The following is a 13,114-nucleotide window of genomic DNA, read 5'->3' as shown; positions in this document are numbered from 1 at the left end:
TTTGACCTTTCTTGGTAACATGACATTTCTGTGAAGTTTTTCTTTTACATTTCCCTAAACATTCTCCTAACTTCTTACAACTGCTCTCTGATGCTATTGTGTTATTCGTTTGCATAATTCCAAAGAGTGGAGAGAAGAGCTTTTGTTTAGCAAGAAAATCATGGATCCAATGAGAACGTTTCAAATACGTGAGACAACTTGATTGAGGTCATTAAAAAAAAAAACTATAGGAATCTACGAAGTTAATATAATATCTAAAATGGTATTTGGGAAGTTTCTAGTGATTCCCAAAAGGTGAAAGTTAGGGGGGAAATTCATGGGGAATTAATGGTTAATTGCAATTAGTAATCATTAAGTTTTTGTTGTAGAGGTGGAGGATTTGGTTAGAATAGTTTGAGATTGTGTCCTTTTTGGTTGCTTAATAACCTGCCAAGATTAAGCCACTGTGTTGCAGCGGGGGAAAGCTCTAACAAATAAGAGAGTGGATAATATAACCAAAGGAGATGCTGGAAAAAATGTCCAAACAACTTGAAGTCTCAACTGGAACTGGCCATCTATTCTGATCTGAAATAAATTTAATTTCTCACCTGCCTCCTTTGGATCTGACAGGAATATCCCTCATTCAAGACAAAGCTATCAGCCATTCTCCTGTCAGAGAGAACAGAGTTCTGTATTTTAGTAATAGCTCAAGACTCCTAGAAATGCTTTTTCTAATAATTTTCTACCATGTATCTTTCTTTTCCATCCTAGAAGACTCAAGATGAAATAACTCCTCTGAGAACTTTCTCTTGGCAACACCATTGAGCAGCTAGAGACTATAGTGAAAGTTTGAAAAACATGATTGAGAGAAAAATCAAGCAATTTATTTCCAAAAATACTAAAAATGTCATGTAGGGATTAAAATGCCTTTTTTCAGCTGGACACTCCTCTTGTATAGTGTAAAAGGTCATTTATTACTGGAAAATCAGAACTGGTGAGGGAGGAGGAGGGTGTTTGTGTGTGAGGAGTGGAAACCTTGGATTTAACTGTGGGCCCTTTTTTTAATCTCATTTAGCAAGAAATGGTATATTGACTCTAGTAATAATTAGCTTTTTAATTCTGCAGGCATCAACTTATTAAATTACATAAAGCCAATTAATAATCTCAGTAGGCTTTCATTTTTAATCCTTTTGTGTCATTTTAAATATGTCATGCTTAATGTCTGTATGTTTGTGTTTTCCTTTGCAGTAGACTATTATTCTGTGAATGTGCCTTTGCCTCCACTTGATAATGATGGCAATTTGGGAAGTCTCACTGGAATTGTGATGTTTTAAAGTGTCTTTTTAGAAATAGGTTCTATGCTGAGTTTGATAGTAATATTTGCTACAAGTCAAAAAATAGAAATCTGTTCTATACCACCAAATATTTAGATGTTAAACATACTATTCTATTAAAATGTAATTTAATAATCTTGCATTATATGATAGAGAAGAGCTCATCAATATTATGTTTTATTATATCCCATCAGGTCTGACCCTCCCAGTTACTCTGTTGATGATATTTATAAAATGCTACTATACCGACAAAACCTCTCTCTTTCTATAAGGTGAGTCAAGGAACTTTATCAGTTTTTTTGTCACTTCTCTTTTATAGAACTCATTTTTTTGTGGGGAAGGGTTATTTAAAAAATTTTTTTTATTGAAGCACAGTCAGTTATAATGTGTCAATTTCTGGCATACAGCACAATGTCATGCATATACATACATTTTTTTTTCCGTTAAAGGTGATTGCAAGATACTGAACGTAGTTCCCTGTGCTATACAGAGGAAACTTTTTTTAGAATTTATTTTTATATATAATGGCTAAAATTTGTAAATCTCAAACTCCCAAATTTATCCCTTCCCACCCCCTTTCCCTGGTAACCATAAGATTGTTTATTATGTCTGCGAGTCTGTTTCTGTTTTGTAGATGAAGAACTCAATTTTGTTTGGAATTTTATTAATTCCAAAATTTTTGCCCTGTGAGTGATGCTGAAGATGAGTTAGTCTGCTGCTGTTTCTCAAGTGGCCCCAAAGTGACATTCACAGAAATTGTAACAGCAACATCGGAGAGCAGGAGAGAACGTTAGATTTGACCTCTGCACTTTCCAATGAAGATGTTGTAGTTTAGGGCAGTCAAATGACATAGGTAAGCTTTCTCATTTACAGTGGATCCAATGTAGCAGGTACAGTGTTGACTATCAGCTGCAGGTTACATCCTGCATGGCCCATGCCACCTATCCAGGGTTTGTGAAACATCTCTTCTTTGGAGTAGAGGGTAGAACCAAAGCTCACAGAGAAGGTTCCATCAGGGTTTCTTTATGGATTGCAGACATGGAAGACATTACTTCCTGAAAATCCTGTAACACTAATTTAGTTTGGGTCCTTGATTTAAGGCATGAATTCTTCATTTTAGGATAAACTTATGAACCATGACTAGCTGAACACAGCTGGTCTAAGTAACAGTAGTACAGAGGAGCATTGGGGTAGATGAAACCATTTCCAAAGAGCCATCCCTGTCATCTGATGATACTGCATGGTTCTTTCTTCTGACCTGGCCACTGTGCATCAGGGAGCCAGAGTTCCTGAGCCCATGACAGCAGGTTCAGTATGCAAGACTGCAGTAGACATAACCAAACTGGATGTGACCCTTCATGATGAAATTGCCCAGCATTTTTTCCTTTATTTTACCTGAGGCTCTTTGTAAATTTTTTGGAGCATACTGGCTTCATGAAAGCTTTTTTATAGCCAGAGAATAACTGTAAAATATGGATAGCATCTCATTTTCCTATTGCAGTGTAACAACAGTAAATACATTTGCTACAAGTCTTTATGATCATTGGCCAATCTATGTGATTGCCTTTCACCGACCTTGTCCACCTTCTCTCTGTTATATACACACACACACATACACACACACTCACACACACACACACACACACACTCACTGTGGGGCTGGAAAGTCTACAACTATGAGTCCAAACATAAGCATCTGTACTAATGGAAATCATTATGAGGACTGAAACATAATTTGAAATGTTTTGATGAGCAGAGGAAATAAAGTGAGATCAAAGCTTTTGTCCTCAGATGAGTGATTTAAATTTAGACAAGGAAGAGTCAAAAGGAGATGAGGGCAGGCATTTCTTAAGACATTGTTGTAAACACCCTGGCATGTCTCTTCACACTCGCCTCTATGCCTGTAGCAATCAAGCTGAATCACCCCTTTATCTGGGGCACTTTCCAGCCCTCCTTCTGGAAAAGAAAAACCAGTCAGATAAAGAGAAGATACGACATGCATCAATTTGCAGCTCTCCATTTTCAGGATAAGAGAAATTACTAAAGTGACCTTTAAATATCTTAGTTTTAAACGTATTTCATCTTGGAGACATTAACCAAATAATTAAATAATGCGAATTATCTAGTACAGGACCCAACACTCAGTAATTCTGAGCACTGCTGAAAATAAGGTGCCCACGGGAGCACCCCAGTTGTATCCACTTTCCCCACTGGCTTTTGCTCCCCAGGTGACGTTGTATCCCATACATAGCATTCAACTTGCTCCTTGGAATTACAGGGCAGGGGGGGCCTGCCCATAGATACAAATCTGAATGAAGAGAGTTAATTATTTCATTCCTTCACTCTCAAGATTGTGTTCCTGTTGTAATTATACTTTTTACATGCAGAGCATTTCACAGTTTTCAAAAGGCTTCTTTTTTCTTTTTTTTTTTTTTTCTTTTCTTTTTTTGGATATTTAGCTCTTGAAAGCAGTTTGGTAAAGTAGACAGGAGAAACATAATTATTCTCAAATCCAAACTCCAGAGGAGAACTCAGAAGCTTAGAATGGCCATACGACTCGCCCAAGATCACATTCTGTTCAAAAGCAGGTCTCTCTCTTTATCCTGTGACTTTAGTCTAAGTCCTGGGTAGGCATGAATGGGTGTGGGTACAATCAGTACACCAGGGGTTCCTGCTTTCCTTTCTTATTCCCTTAGCCCCTTAGGATCAGATACAATGAAGGAGTGTTTCCATTTGAAAGATTTTCTCTCAAAACTGGAGACTGATTCAAACTACATCCTTCCATGGTGGGAGGATAGAAACAGGAGAGGATCACTCAACTGTAAGGTGCACAGACCACAAAAATAATTTCACTTTTGTCCAACCACTTTGTTATCTTTCTCTGCTTCTCAGTATCAGGGGTTTGGCATTAATTGTTTCTATTTAAAATGTTGCACTTCTGAAGTTTTCTCCTGCAGTTCGGGTGTCAGCTGAGCTCAGCCTGCCCCTCACCCCCATCTTCTGTGAGACGTTGGATGCTGTTGCCTAGTTTTTGCAAATACCTGCCCCTCACATCCTGAGGCTCCGAGCCTCTGCTTCTGCTGTTCTCTCCTGGCTGCTTCTTCTTACTGCTCTGCCTTCACTAGTTGCAGAACAGATTCTTTCCTGATTTCCTCTAAAACCGTTCGCATTTGTGTGTGTGGCCAGTTTGGAAGGTTTTGGTGGCAAAGTGATTTTAATCAAATAACTTAAAATGGAATATTGTACATCCTTGGACCCCTATTTCTCTAGCTGCCCGTGACTGGTGGGGTTTCTTTCTCCCTGGTTCCCCCTCTCCACTGGTTTCAGCCCCCTTTCAGGCTGTGCTCTCTCCTGTGCTCAGTCCAGTCTCAAAACTCTGTTACCTGCTTCTGTGAGGGCCTCCAGACCTGTCCTACTGTAAGGAAAGCTGATTATCCAGGTGTTTTTCCTAAAAAAATTTGAAAACTGACAGCCTGTAGCCTGAGTTTAGCCTCTCATACATGTTTTCCAAAATGTGAACAAATAGGAATCTAGAGAGTTTTTTTTTTAATCAAACTGTAGTTGATTTATAATGTTAGTTTCAGGTGTTCAGCAAAGTGATTCAATTATGCATATACATACATCTATCTATATATCTATATATATATATACACACACAGACATATATTCAGATTATTTTCCATTATAGCTTATTACAAGAAATTGAATATAGTTCCTGTGCTACACAGTAGTTCCTCAATGTTCATCTATTTTATGTATAGTGTTATGTAATTGTTAATCCCAAACTCCTAATTTATCCTTCCCCTCTTGCCCCTTTAGTAACCATAGTTTGTTTTCTATGTCCTTGAGTCTATTTCTGGCTTGTAAATAAAATTGATGTATTTTTTAAGAAGAAATCTAGAGTTTAAAAAAAATTAAAAAAGGCTTGGGTGTCTGACTTTCCTTGAAATACAAAATATCTGGCAACCGGGGGCGTATCTCTGCGGCAGCTGCTGCTCCGTTCAGATAGGACTTTACTCTCAGGCACGTCACTGTCCCCAGCGCTCCAGCTTCTGCCTGACCTCCAGATGCATTTGAGTATAAGACTCTTGCTCTAATCAAAGGCAGTTCCTCCCTTAATGGGGGACTGTAACATCTTCTGTTAATCTTTTTTTTCTCTCCACTACATGAGCTTATAAAAATGTATTGGAAACGTTCAAAGATGATGATTATCTGTAATTTTTTGAAATATTTGAAAAATTTTTTAAGACTAAAAATTCTATCATACCATTTTTAAAAAATTGAGTTGTTTTCAGTTTTGGGGTGTTATGAACAGTGCTACTGGGAACACGTGTTTTCAGTTCTTTTGGACAGACACACAGGAGTAGAATTGCGGGGTCAGAAGGTTATTCTCCAGTTAGTCTTCTGAGCAATGGCCCAACTGTTTTCCACAGTGGCTGCACAATTTTGCTTTTCTACAAGCGGTGTATGAGAGTTTCAGTTTCTCCATGTCCTCACCAACACTTGATATTTTCTTTCCCTTTTTTTATTATAGAGATCCTAGTGGGTGGGAAGTGGTAGCTCATTGTAGTATTTATTTGCGTTTTCCTGGTGGCTAACATCATACTGTTACTGGGAGGGGAGAATAAAAGTTACCTCAGTTCTTGGTCACCTGAAAAAAATGAATTTTTAACGGGAGACCGAGAGCATGATATAAACAGAAGATTTTGCTGGTGAAGTAAAAAGGTAGTAAAATATAGTGCACCCCCGAGAATCAGAAGCAGGCCAAATGCAAGAGAGGAAAAGTGGCACCTCTCCTTTGTTTTCCCTGTTCTCATATCCTGGCTTAGGGGGCGTTTTCGTGATTATTGATGGCTTCCGTTCTGTGAGTGCTCAGGCTGACTGACAGCCCACGTTCTTTGTGCTCAGGCACGCCCATCTCTTTTACACAAGTTTTTTGCCCATGACACGCACAGAGAAACCTGCGGGCAGGGGCTCAAACTGCAATGTTCATTACATTACAATGAGCATTGCTCAGGTAAGCCGGGTCCTTCTCTACTGTGCAGCCACAGCGTTAGATCCTAGCTGGCTTCTTTGCTGGCCCCCCCCATTCAGAGAAAGTGAAAGTTTCCGGAGCCGCTTATCCTGAGTGCAGGCGTACGGTTATTTTGGGGGTTGCCCCCTCCCCCTTCTTCTCCCCTTGCCCAGGTGCTTATTTCTATCTGACTGCCTAACAATACTGTTTTGAAATTTTTAATTTTAGTAACAATAAAATTTACAAATGAATTGGAATAATTGGCAATATTATGAAAACTTTTTCTCTTTCCTTTCAACTAGCCTTAATGTTATTAGGTAGTTCAGATAATCCCTGGCTTATAAAGCTTAACTCTTTGTTGGTGTTTGACTAATGGATTTTTGCTATTCATCAGACAAAAGACTTCCCCACCTTATGCACCATATTGCCTCAGCACAGAGTTATTTTTCATATCCCTTATCTTGCAACCGTATCCATTCGGCTACATTTATACAAATACTTGTGAATGCCTTCTACTGCAGAATTTGATTTTGATTGATGGAGACCCAGTCTCAAACCTAGCAAGAGTGTGCTGCTAAGGGAACCAGAAAATGAGACAGATGTTTAAAAACATGCATATTCTGTTTCATCTTTTAACTCTAACTGGAGATAATAAATGAACACCAACAAAGTAGCCCATATACCAGAATTTTGCTCTTGAATTTGGTACATTGACTAGGATTCTTTTTTCCAATTAATAACGGACGATAATTTTTGAATCTGTAAATACCTGCTATGTATAATTTGTCAGGTGATAAAGTTAGTTTACATCATCACTTGCTATGCAGAAGTCTATGCCAAACCATATTAAAAGTTTATTCAGTTTAGGAATTTCTTATCTAAAGGGTCTGTTTGCCCTTTCTCCATAATTGTCTTCAATAGAGTGAACTTGATTAATGGGCTGTTTCATTTTTTAGGAGAAAGCTAACATTTTCCCTTTCCCAGCAATGCTAGCAAATTACTTGATTAATATCAAAAAAGCTCTCATTCACACATAACCTTTGAATAAACAAGTTGTGATACTGTTGGCAACATGCTAAGAGGTATTCCTGTAAGTAGGCTATAAAGGAAATTGCCTTTGTAATTAAATATATAAAGAGGGAGGCTATTTTTTGCCTGCTACAAATCTTCCCTTTTTTTTTTTTTTCTCTTATAAATGGGGAATGGATAATGAGATTGGGCCAAAGCAGAATGCAGAATATCTTTTTCTAGGCTGGGTTCTATTTGCATTTTCCTCACCACTGGAAGCCAGGAAGAAAACTGTGAAACATTTATAAAACTTACATAGAGTTTCTAATTCATAATTTTTAGAGCTCTTTAGCTTTCTCTTAAAGTGTGGCCATAGGAAGTAATCAATCCCATGTTGGTTGAAAGATAGGTACCCCTCCGAGAAACTTTCCTGATATTAATTACTTAAAAACCAGAGTCTGGATAACAGCTGCTTGAATGGGGCCGAGCAGAGGCCTTTATGAGTAAGAAAGAAGTCGACACTAAAGTGGAGACAACAGAAAGGAAGCACCATACACTAAATAGTTTACACACGTCCTAGTTCATATAGAAGATTAAACCTGCCCTCTGTTGCCACATTGTTAGTTGCCTGTTCAGTAGCTGTTCCTCCTTTGGAATCAGCCATCAGCACGCCAGCTTTGTCGTAGCTTTCTGCCCAGATCCAGTTGATGGATTGTCATTGGCCCAAGCCAGAGGTCGGCAAACTATGGTCGCCTGGGCCAAATCGGACCCACCATCTGTTTTTATACAGCCTGTGAGCTCAGATTGTTTTGTACATTTTTGAATGATTGTAAAAAATCAAAAGAATAGTATTTCATAGTGTGTGAGAGTTATGTCAAATTTCCGTGTCCATAAATAAAGTGCCGTTGGAACACAGCAGCGTTCGGTCGTTTATGTGTCGTCTATGGCGGCTGGGATGGCAGGGCTGAGCGATTACAGCAGGGACTGTGTGGCCTGCAAACCCTAAAATATTTACTCTCTGGCCTGTTACAGAGTGAGTTTGCCGACCCCTTGTCTAAGCGAATTGTGATAGTCCTGTCTCTTGCTTTTCCAGGCTCCCGTCCAGCTGGCTGTGCCCATGTGACAATGAGATGCAAGCAGAGGTCTGCCGGGGGAATTCTGGAAAGGCTTTGCTTTCTTCATAGAACGCTGGCATCTTAACTCCCCCTTCAGGTCTTGAGTATGAAAGTCAAATCTGGGTGTGAGAACAGCCATCTTGCCACCATAGGGTGGTGAACATAAATGTAGTAAAAGCTGACACCCAAGAGGAAAGGAAAGGACTTGAATTCCTGATAAAAGTGTCGACCCAAGGCCAACACCTGCTTATTACCGGACTTCCTGCGATGTGAGAAAAATTGTCCCTGTCTGTAGGGCAGTCTTCCTGGGATGCGATCACCAGCACACCAGTGCCTTCCTGACCGACGTGCCCTCTTTCTTTCCTTTAGGCCATGGTCTCAGTCGTATAAGAAGAATTGTGGGGGCCGGGGAACCCTTCCTGGTATTCGTTCAGTAAGCAGTAAGTCAGTAGCTGTCTCATCTCTCTGCAGGTAAAGTCACACTTGAGTTTGCTCACCCTGCCAGACCAGTGTCTCCAGCCGCATTATTTTGATATTTGGGCAAATGGTGGAAAACGGTTTATTTCCCTTTGTTATAACAAATAGCTCACAGGAGAAGGTCATCTGCATTGTTGTTGGTAGTGGTACTCCACTCCCCTCCAGACCCCCCTCACCCCAAGTTAGGTGTTCCACCCGCTGTTCTCCTATAATGTTTAGGTTAGAATGTTATTCCACTTGTGACACCATATTATGTGTCTTATGTCTCAGCTCCAAATGCTTATGAACATTATGACTTATGCATCTCTGTCATCCTAGCACAGTGCCTCATACACTGTAGGTCATGAAGGGATGAAGGGAAGGAAAACAGGCAGCACAGTTGTCAGTTGAAAGAACGCAACGTGGAATACAACAAATGTATTCTTTAATTATCAGATAGTCACTGAGTCCCTATTATTTTACTTTTTCTGGGTGATGGGGATAAAGCGATGAATAAAAGTAGCATCATTATAAAAGCTAGCATTTATTGAGTAGCTACAAAATGCAAGATACTGTTCTAAGTACTTTACAAGTATTGATTTATTTAATATTAACAATAATCTAGGTGAAAAACCTGTGGCACAGAGAGGTTAAGTTACTTGCCCCCAATCACAAAAAAGAGAAAAGAAGACACTAATGAACTCATCTACGAAACAGAAGCAGACTTACAGACACAGTAAACAATCTTACGGTTACTGCGGGGAAAGGTAAACCTGGGAGTTCTGAGATTTGCAAATATTAGCTACTATATACAAAAATAGATAAAAAAACAAATTTCTTCTGTATAGCACAGGGAACTATATTCAATACCCTGTAACAACCTTTAATGAAAAAATATATGAAACTGAATATATGTATATAAATGTAGGACTGGGACATTATACGCCACACCAGAAATTGATACATTGTAACTGACTATACTTCAATTAAAAAAAGTCTTTGTGTTAGGACCGGGCTTCATACCCAGTAGATCTAGTTCCAGGATACTGCTTCTCCACTTACTATTGTACTTCTGAACTGATTCTCTGATGTATTAGATGCAGGGAATACAGTATGAAGAAAACCACTGCCCTCCATTAAGGAATTCCAGAGCAGAATAATAGAAGATACACTTGGTATGATGAAAATCTAGGTCCAGGCTGCTGGGTTTCAAGTCCTAGCTGTGGTATGTATTTGAGTATATTAATTAAACTCTCTCTGCCTCAGTTTACTTATTAGTAAATTGGATCATAATAGTATCTAACTCACAGGTCTGTTGTAGGGATTGCATGAATTAATACATGTCAAGTACTTAAAACAGTGCCCAGCATTTTTTAAGTGTAAGACAAGGGTTGGATATTATTATTATTGCTGTAGTGGATAGTTTTGTAACAATTACACTATAATAATAATAACAGCTATGACTATTATCCTTATACTGAGGGGACATGTAGTCAGACCATAAATGATCTCACAAATAATTGTATAATGACAAGTAGTGATTAAGTGTTGAGCAGGCATATTAGGGTTCTCCAGAGGAACAGAGCTATAATGGGTAGGATACATTGGCTCACGAGAAGAATTGGCCCACAAGCTTATGGAAGCTGAGATGTCTCAAGATCTGCTGGAGACCCAGGAAAGCTGATGCTGTAGTTCCAGCCCAAGTCTGAGTTCAAGTCCAAAAACCAGAAGTGTGAAAGATGTAAGTTCCAATCTGAATCCAAGTCTGAGTCTGAAGGCGGGAGAAAAACTTTATTAGCTGCGAAATGAGTTCCTTGATAAGAAATGCGAAGCATGATAGTAGATACGACGTTCTGTAAGTTCACGGAGGGTGGTTTTGGCAGAATTGTTGCAGGGAAGGTAAATCCATATCCAAAGTAAGTGTCTTTTCCAGTAAGAAAAAAAACTCTGCCCCTTCTGGGATGCAAGCCATCCAATGTGGTTAACCTGCCTCCAAGGTAGCCGGCTGATCAACCTGGGGAACAGTGCCATCAGGGGGATCTCAGTGTTGGTCTTTGCTGCTGACAGACTGGACTCTCAGGCAGGGCCTTACCTAGGTTGGCTTTGGTGAGTGGAAGTCCATGTTGCTGATCCCATGCATAAAAAATTATTCTCGCCACCATGGCCACTTTGTTCAGGAGCCTGTTGGGTGATGACAGATGACAGGGGTGGCTGGGGGAAGAGGTTGACTGGTATCCACAGTACAGAACAGGTCATTTTTCCCTCTTAATTATCAAAATGCTCCTTTGCTAAGTCACCCTTTAGTGAGCTTCACATGGGACACAAAAATCTTCACTTTTTTGGGCCCACTCAGGTCTATCCACATACCTCTCCCCCAAACATCCTTGTTATCAATTTTTTCATCATGTCCCTTCCTGTCCAAACCATTGGCCACAGTCCATGAATTAGTATATAACTGCACATCTGACCAATTCTCCTTCCAAGCCAAGAGCGCATCCAGGTGCACTGCCTGAAGTCCTGCCCACCGGAGGACTCCCCCTCACCGCTGTCCCTCAAGGATGTCCCGGAGAGGGGCTGTGGTGCCACTGCTTCGTGAGGTGCCTGCATATCGTGCAGAACCATCTATAAACCAGGCTCAAGTCTTCTCTTTCTCTGGCAGCTGATCATTGGGAACTCCCTGTGAGGCCATGGATGCAGGCTGGGAGAGAAGGTGGTGTAGCAGGAATGAACATCAGGGAGGTAAGATAAACGATGCAGTGTCCTTCCACTCCTTTTCCCCCATGAATTTAAGATGATCCCTGGTGCCATGTGATCAAGTGGTTAGCTATGTCTGTTGTCCCCATGTCAAAGTTACTGTTCACATCAAGACTTTTATTTCCCTGTATGGCTACATTCTTTACCCTCTGACCTCCTGAATTTGTTAAAAATTAAGTTTTGCCTTGTGCTAATGTTTGCTGCTGTGAGGAGACCATGTGATGGTGGAGAGACAAGGATAAAATTATCACTGCCTCAGGGAAACAGGTCTAATGAAGGGGGAAGAGCAGTCTTGGCATGAATAGTTCTCCATCTGGCAGAGAGCAGAATTTTGAGACCTGGGGGGTAGGCCCGGAACCAGGAGACAAATGGATCCTGAAGGAGAAGGGAGCAGAAGGCGCTAAGAGTGAGCTTCAGCCAGAGCCTAGGAAAGCTGGGAAAATCCAAGCCCAGAGAGCCAGCCTTGCTCAGCTATCAAGTCCCAGTCCTGGAGGTAGAATCAAAAGCCAGGGTTAAAGCTCTAAATCAGAACTGGGATACAGCCGAGCTATGGGTAAAAATGTTGGAGCAAATCAAGGTGATTGACGCACTTGCTGTAAAAGTTCCTGGAGAATTCCTGGTTACTTCTGTGGGCCCCAGCCTGGCTGTACTTCTCCAGGTATGCAGTGGACTGCGCTACTTTACTATACAGAGTAGAATAAAATACAGGGTAGAGAGGGCAAGAAGTACCATCTGATGTTCCAAATATCACACTTTTTATAGCCCTAAACTGTTTCATTTGATTGTGCATTTTTCATTTCTCTATAGAACTATTTATACTTTCATTCATTCATTCCTTATCTAGCTCATAAAGAATGGAGGAGGTTTAAAAGGCCCTACATAACGAAAAGAAACAATACAATGGAATTAGAAGTAGAGAATTATGAGAAAGAAAATGTGAATAAAAGTGGAAAACTAAGACAAAGTAAAAAGACTGGGGACCATGTTTGTGTTTAATTCCTCAATATTAAGTGAAAACCCTCAAGAAAATATGATGGAAGCCCGTCTCATAATATCTTTTTTCTTTTTTTTATTGAAGTATGGTTGATTTACAATATTGTGTTAATTTCTGGTGTACAGTATAGTGTTTCAGTTATATATATATATATATTTTTTTTTTCATACTCTTTTTCATTACAGACCATTACAAGATCTTGGATATAGTTCCCTGTGCTATACAGAAGGACTTTATTGTTTATCTATTTTCTATATAATAGTTAGTATCTGCAAACTCCAAACTCCCAGTTTATCTCTCCACACCCCTTTTCCTCACTGGTAACCATAAGTTTGTTTTCTATGTCTGTGAGTCTGTTTCTGTTTTGTAAATAAGTTCATTTGTGTCAGTTTTTTAGATTCCACATAAAAGTAATATCATATAATATTTTCCTTTCTCTTTCTGGCTTACTTAGTATGAT

General features: G+C 39.7%; 1 protein-coding gene across 1 annotated transcript in view; it reads left to right on the top strand.

Moving 5' to 3' along the window:
- Positions 1–12,564, top strand: part of TMTC2 (transmembrane O-mannosyltransferase targeting cadherins 2) — a 410,658-nt gene extending 398,094 nt beyond the window's left edge. Inside the window, exons 13-18 of the transcript XR_012078575.1 lie at positions 1,508–1,585; positions 1,948–2,166; positions 8,429–8,719; positions 8,820–8,921; positions 11,566–11,645; positions 12,505–12,564. The gene's annotated coding sequence lies outside the window, so the exon portion shown is untranslated. The remainder of the gene's footprint in view (positions 1–1,507; positions 1,586–1,947; positions 2,167–8,428; positions 8,720–8,819; positions 8,922–11,565; positions 11,646–12,504) is intronic.
- Positions 12,565–13,114: the final 550 nt, after the last annotated feature.

The sequence above is a fragment of the Vicugna pacos genome, chromosome 12 (genome assembly GCF_048564905.1).
Source record: "Vicugna pacos chromosome 12, VicPac4, whole genome shotgun sequence".
Taxonomy (NCBI): Eukaryota; Metazoa; Chordata; class Mammalia; order Artiodactyla; family Camelidae; genus Vicugna; species Vicugna pacos.
Note: the sequence above shows the minus strand (reverse complement) of the source record. Positions and strands in the feature narration are given on the sequence as shown.